Genomic DNA, 7,540 nt, shown 5'->3' with positions numbered 1-7,540 from the left:
TCGTACTTCTAGAATTATCGAGGAAGATTTCATTAAATTTTTCACTTAATCATTCCTAGAGGTTCTTCATCACTATATCAATTAATATATATGCTTCATCCAAACTTTTGTTCATCAAAGAACCTTTTGCAGCTGAATCTAAAAGTCTCTTACTCAAAAAAGTAATCCTAATATATAAGATGTACACTATCAACCATTTATCTAAGTCATGATGAGGGCATTGTCTTAATAAACTTTTGAATCTATCCTATGCTTTAAATAGTGATTCTCCATCTATGTAACGACCCGCCTTCTACTGACTAGGCTGTAAGGTCGATCGCTACATTATGCTGTGCTAAATTACTATTATGGAAAATCTGGATTGATTAAAATTTTACTAAACTGATTACTGTAAAATTTTAACTTAATATTCTAGGTGTACCTAGGAGTTGTACACATGCTAGGGAAGATAATCTATGCCTCTCGGATGTCCTGCTAGCTATAATAAGGCATTTCAATCGATCCATGAATCGATTGGGTTGTCGGATCGATCCAGTGATCGATCCAACTTGATACTGGCACGGAGAGAAACCCTGGATCGGTCGGCTGACCGATCCACAAGCCATCTACAAGCTATGCTGGATCGGTCCACCGACCGATCCAGAGTACACCGACGGCCGGTAGACCATCTGGCTCACCGATCGGCCTACCGACCGATCGCTGAGCTTCAGACCATCGTTAAGATCTCGATCGGCCGGATGACCGATCCATAAACTCTGTTGAGATCGGATCGGTCACCGACCGATCCAAAGGGCACAGCTTCAACCTCGATCAATGAGATCGATCTAGGTTTCGATTTCGATCGAACTCTGATTTCAGCACTAGTTCGTGCCAAAACCTCACACAACAATTATACAATGCATGGAAAACATTCTAATATCCACTAACTAGCATTCTAACATGACATAGTGCAAGATTTATTAATTCATAGCATTTAAACCACTAGAAATGCATAAAAGTGTCTTAAGAAAGAAACTAAGTTCTTAATTTGCTAAACTTCCTAAGGATCTTCATTCCAGGTTCCTGCCACACACACCATCTCTGCATTGACCTCCAGCTTCCTCTGCTAGTCCATCTTCCCTTTACCTTTATCTGCAGTATAAGGGAAAATAGTATCTGTAAGCTTTAAGCTTAGTAAAAAACCAACTACCTCACTAAAACATGCAACGATGCAACATGTTTTTAAAGAATGCTATTTAAAAACATGCACTGAATTTGTTAAAGCATGGCATACTGAAGTTACATGGCATAAATACTGAAACATGGCATGCATAATAAAATCTAAGCATGGAGCTATCTCATGGTATCAACTAGGAGAACTAAACTGAAACTGAAACTGAAACTGAGCTAAAACTATATTCACATAACTAGATTACAAGTTTGAAAGCTATTATCATAATAAGTGAAAATAGTAATCATGCTGCTGTTTGGGCCCGGCAACTGTACTTGTTGTGCGCGCATCCCTAGCTAGACCCGGGTTTGCAAGTCCCGCATTTAGTAGGGTTTACTAGGTTATCTGAACCTAGGGACAACTGTGGGAGCCCAACCCAATAGATATCTAATCCTGTACAGTGCCACTAAAAATAAAATACTGAATATAGCTACTAATGGTTTATTTTGTTGTTTCTAGGTTATCTGAACCTAGAGCTAGGTTATCTAAACCTAGAGGTGACTGTGGGAGCCCACCCATTGGACCATAGTCCCATGTAAGCTGAAACTAGACTAATATACTGATTTAAATGCTACTAATGCATTTAACTGAGCTGTTAGAAATATCTGAGGTAATATTTAGCTACACTAATCATTTTGTCGAACACTTGGTGTGCTCCAACTCTCTCCTCTAATAGGGAGATCACCTCTAGGCACCCGACAACGTCTAGAGCCTCCAACTGAAGGAGAACAACGTGTCTGGCCCATCTAGAGGTGCTCAACTAGATCCCTAATCTGCAGGAGGGTTTAAACACACCCTAGGTGCCGAAAAATCTGCATATAGCTAAACTAAAGGCATGCAATCAAATGAAAGCTACTTATACTGCAGGTGAGGGGTTTCTTACCTCCTGTTCGTAATTTCTTACGATTATAATCGCTAGGTTTCACGGAGGAGAGATCTCTTCAACGATCTTCTCGCGTCTATGCGTTCCTCTCGCAGAGGGGAGCGTCCTCGTGCCTTTGATGTTGCCGGGAGGTGCTCCTAGGGCCCTTGGCTTGGTGCGCCGAGAGAAGGAGGAGGAAAAGAGAGGGGCGGCGTGAGGCTAGGGTAAGGAGAAGAAGTTCACGGTGGAAACCAAAAATATCACCCTCACTTAATTATTTTCTATTTATATTAAGTGATAATTCCGTCCTAACTCCAACTTAAATAAAATTGATTCACTTTCCTTTCAGCACGGCCCTGCTGGGTTCACTTGGTTACCATGGTTCACCATAAGTCGTAGGACCCATAGGTCTCGGGTTCAATTCCCGCCTAAGCTATTTTGCGGTTCTAATTATTTTTGCTACTTCCGCTATTCTAAAAATTCTATAAAAATATCCTAAAATTCCAGAAAAATCATAGAATATTTCTAAAATAGTTTTGAGAATTTTCGGGCATTACAATCCCCCATATCTTATAAAAAGTTCATCCTCGAACTTAGAATAATTCTGGGTACTTCTGTCTCATGCTGGCTTCTGTCTCCCAAGTTGCCTCTTCTGCTGTATGACTTTGCCAAATAAATTTCACTAATGGTACTTCCTTGTTCCGTAATTTCTTAACTGCTCGGTCTATTATCTGAATAGGCCGACTTTCATAGCTGAGGTCTTCGCGGATCTGTACCAACTGGGGCTCAATCACCTGGGTGGCATCTGGGGTGTGCTTCTTCAGCATAGAGACATGAAATACATTGTGGACAGCTGACATTTCCTGAGGTAGCTCTAGCTCATATGCTACCTTGCCCACTCTTCTGCTGATAAGGTATGGTCCCACATATCTGGGACTTAGTTTGCCCTTCTTCCCAAAACGCATTACTCCCTTCATGGGAGCTACTCTAAGGAACACTGAATCCCCAACTGAAAACTCTAAAGGTCTGCGCCGTGTATCAGCATAGCTTTTCTGGCGGCTCTGAGCTGTCTCTATCCTCTGGCGGATCTGCTGTATAGCTGCTGTGGTATCTGCCACTAGATCTGTCTGAAGTTCTAGTTCTTTCTGTTCACCACTCTCATACCAGCAGATTGGAGATCTACACCTCCGCCCATAGAGAGCCTCGTAAGGTGCCATACCGATAGTGGCCTGATAGCTGTTGTTGTATGCAAATTCTGCTAGACTCAGATATTTGCACCAACTTCCTTTGAAATCTAGGGCACATGCTCGGAGCATATCTTCGAGTACCTGATTTACTCGCTCCGTCTGTCCATCTGTCTGAGGATGGAAGGCTGTGCTAAACTTTAACTTCGTGCCCAAAGCTGACTGTACACACTCCCAGAAGTGTGATGTGAATCTACTGTCCCTTTCTGAAATAATGGTTCGTGGGACTCCATGTAATCTAACGATCTCCTTGAGATACAACTGAGCTAGCTGTTCCATGGAGTAGGATATCCTGATAGCTAAGAAGTGGGCTGATTTAGTTAACCTGTCAACTACTACCCAGATGGTGTCAAAACTGTTCGTAGTTCAGGGTAGTCACACTATGAAATCCATAGAAATGTCTTCCCACTTCCATTCTGGGATCTGAATGGGCTGCAAAACTCCTCCTGGTCTCTGATGTTCTGCCTTGACCCTCTGACAGGTTAGGCAGGTGCTGACATATCGAGCGATGTCTCTCTTCATCCCGGGCCACCAAAAACGTTTCTTCATGTCTTGGTACATCTTGGTGGAACCTGGATGCATCGCATAGGGAGTCTTGTGAGCCTCATCTAAAATCTTCCTTCTGAGTTCCTCCTGATCTGGAACACATAATCTGTCGCCAAAATACAACACCCCGCTATCTGATATTCTGAACTCTCCACCTTCTGATTCTTCTAATCCTTGCTTGATTTTCTGAATTTCAGGATCCTGTTCCTGAGCTGTCTGGATGTCACCAAGCAAGGTCGACTCTAAGGTCATAGTAGAGAGCTGTCCGACTATGAGTTCAAGACCGAAATCTGTGATCTCTTTCTGTAGGGGTGGTGACATGGCTGCTAGAGATAATAAGGTAGCACTGGACTTTCTGCTAAGTGCATCTGCTACCCTATTGGCTTTCCCTGGGTGGTAGAGGATGTCTATATCGTAGTCCTTGACCAGCTCTAGCCATCTGCGCTGTCGCATATTCAGATCCTTCTGAGTGAAGAAGTACTTCAGACTCTGATGATCTGTATACACTCTGCACTGAGCTCCATACAAGTAATGTCTCCAAATCTTGAGAGCGAACACCATTGCTGCAAGCTCAAGGTCATGAGTAGGATAGTTCTTCTCATAATCCTTGAGTTGTCTGGAGGCATAGGCGATCACCTTTCCATCTTGCATCAGCACTGCTCCTAGTCCCAACTTCGAGGCATCACTATATATGTCAAAGCTATCTGCGTTCTCTGGTAGAGTCAGAATAGGTGCACTGGTCAATCTCCTTTTCAGCTCGCTGAAACTGTTCTCACAGTCCTCTGTCCACTGAAATTTTCTGTTCTTTCTGGTAAGAGCTGTCAGTGGGGAGGCTATCCTGGAGAAGTCCTCTACGAATTTCCTGTAGTAACATGCTAATCCCAGAAAGCTTCTGATCTCACTGGCGTTCTTGGGTCTTTTCCAGTTGCTCACAGCTTCTATCTTACTGGGGTCTACCATGATACCATCCTTTGAGATGATATGACCCAGGAAGGACACCTGATCTAACCAAAATTCACATTTTGTGAACTTGGCATATAATTGGTTCTGCTGAAGGGTCTGCAATACTGTTCTCAGGTGCTCTGCGTATTCTTCCTGAGTTCCTGAATAGATAAGAATATCATCGATGAACACGATGACAAACTTATCTAAATATTCCCTGAATACTCTGTTCATGAGGTCCATGAAAGTAGCTGGAGCATTGGTCACACCAAAGGGCATGACTACGAACTCGTAATATCCGTATCTAGTCCTGAATGATGTCTTAGGTATATCCCCTTCTTTGACCTTCACCTGATGATAACCTGATCTGAGGTCTATTTTAGAGAACACTGCTGCTCCCTTTAGCTGATCAAACAGGTCATCTATTCTGGGAAGAGGATACATGTTCTTGATTGTGACTTGGTTCAGTGCCCGGTAGTCTATACACAGGCGCATGCTCCCGTCTTTCTTCTTCACGAACAATACAGGCGCTCCCCATGGTGAGTGACTAGGACGGATGAAGCCCTTGTCAAGCAGCTCCTGTAGTTGCTCATGAAGTTCCTTCAGTTCTGCTGGAGCCATGCGGTAAGGTGCTTTGGAGATAGGATTTGTACCGGGAATGAGCTCTATCTCAAATTCGATCTCCCTGTCTGGTGCTAGGCCTGGTAATTCTTCAGGGAAGACCGCTGGGTAGTCACATACGACTCGGACCTCTGCTAGCTGTTGGTCCCTGTCCTGACTGGTATTGACTACATGTGCTAAAAATCCCGTACATCCTGAATCCATTAATCTCTGTGCCTTCATAGCTGAGAGAAATTTCTTGGGCTTTCTCTTTGGTTCTCCGACGAACTCAAACTGTGCTTCTGCTTCAGGTTGGAATACAACTTTCTGCTTACGGCACTCGATGGAGGCACCGTATCTGATCAAGAAGTCCATTCCAAGGATGACATCATAGTCAGTCATATTTAGCACTATCAGATCACAAAAGATCTCTCTGTTTGCTATAATGACTGGCACTGCTCTGAGCCAGTGCGTGGATGCCATAATTTCTCCTGAAGGTAAGGTCGTCAGAAACTGACTACTGAGTACCTCTGGAGGTCTCGCTAATTTCTTTGCAAATGCCCTGGATATATAAGAATGGGTTGCCCCAGTATCGAATAAGACAGTTGTACTTTACTGTAAAATACTAATCTGACCTGTAACAACTGTCGAGGTATTTGCTACGTCCTCTCTAGTGAGTGAGTAGATCCTCGCATTGGTCGTAGCTGGAGGGGCTTCTAATCTGCCCTGGCTGATGTATGGACCATCTAAAGCGGCCTGCATCTGGTGTAACTGAGCTGGCTGGCCTCCATACTGAATCGGTTGTGGCTGAGGAAGACTGGTCTTGTTTGGACACTGCTTGGCCATATGCCCTTCCTGTCCGCATTCAAAGCATCCTCGTGTGCCCTTACAACAAACTCCAGGATAGAATTTCCCACAAGTAGAACACTTTGGATAACTGGGCTGCTTGCTGGCTGGTCCTCCTTTTGGGTAACTCGGCTCATTTGTTGCCGGAGTTCCTTCCGCTAGAGACGGGAGCCGTGACCCACCGCTCGAGTGCCCGAGCCTCCTTGACCTTTAGCTCGAGAGGACTTGCTCACGCTTGATGCTATTCTCGTAATGCTCATGATTAGAGCACCGCCACTAATTCTTCGTGGTTTGTGGCCCATGAAGGCCACCACCACGCTCATTGCTATTTACGCCTCGATCTTGAGCATCAACCGATTCTGCCCCTCTCGGCCGACTAATTCAGGCATGACGAGCCAACTGCTGAATTTCTTCACGCCTCCACCGATAGGTTGCCCGACGAAACTCTGAACTCGCCATAGTGACGGCCAGACCCACGTGAAAGAACTCCTCAAAGAATTCCTTCTCAAGTCAGCCCATGTCATCTGGTTCACTGGGCGCCCTGATTCTCTCCCACCACATACGTGCATCTCGTCCGACGGAAGGAGGCGGACTTCACCTTCTCATGTTCTCGCTAGTCCGAAGCTCCATCGTACTTTCCAAAGTTTTGAACCATGCCCGAGCATCCCATGGTTCATTGTCACCGAGAAATTCTCCGCTTGACTCTCCGCCACCGGATCGATAGGTTTCTCTCTCGCCTGGGCCACTGTGCCGAGGGTCGGATCGGTGGAACCTCTAAGACCACCGTGTCGCTAAGTTAGGCTCCGGGTGACAGTGGGAGTGTTCACGACTAGCCTTTAAGGTGGCTATTTCGTCATTGCTCACCAGAATCGAGCCACTAGTGTCAGAAGGTCCGGGGAGGCATCGAACTGCCGCCTCATGCTGGGGCTCAGTGGCTGGTGCCCTTCTAGCTGGGCATCCTCGTGCCATTTCTAAAGACATAGAGGATAGGACATGCATAACTAATACAATCATAATTGTATAACTATTGCTATCATGTTATATACTATCACATACTAACATACATCAGTTATCTATAAACATGAGCTATAACAAGAAAGCAAGAAACATAAATAAAGTAAAGGTATTCTTACTTGGAAGCTGCAGGTACAATGCTGATGTGTGTGTAGGAAGTAGGGAAACTGCTCTGATACCACTCTGTAACGACCCGCCTTTTACTGACTAGGCTGTAAGGCCGATCGCTACATTATGCTGTGCTAAATTACTATTGCGGAAAATCTGGATTGATTA

At 44.7% G+C, this 7,540-nt stretch overlaps 1 pseudogene; it reads left to right on the top strand.

Annotated features, from left to right (window-relative positions):
* The first annotated feature begins 203 nt into the window (after positions 1-203).
* Positions 204-269, top strand: LOC122007549 (annotated as a pseudogene).
* The last annotated feature ends 7,271 nt before the right edge of the window (positions 270-7,540 follow it).

Source organism: Zingiber officinale, chromosome 7B (assembly GCF_018446385.1).
Source record: "Zingiber officinale cultivar Zhangliang chromosome 7B, Zo_v1.1, whole genome shotgun sequence".
NCBI lineage: Eukaryota > Viridiplantae > Streptophyta > Magnoliopsida > Zingiberales > Zingiberaceae > Zingiber > Zingiber officinale.
Note: the sequence above shows the minus strand (reverse complement) of the source record. Positions and strands in the feature narration are given on the sequence as shown.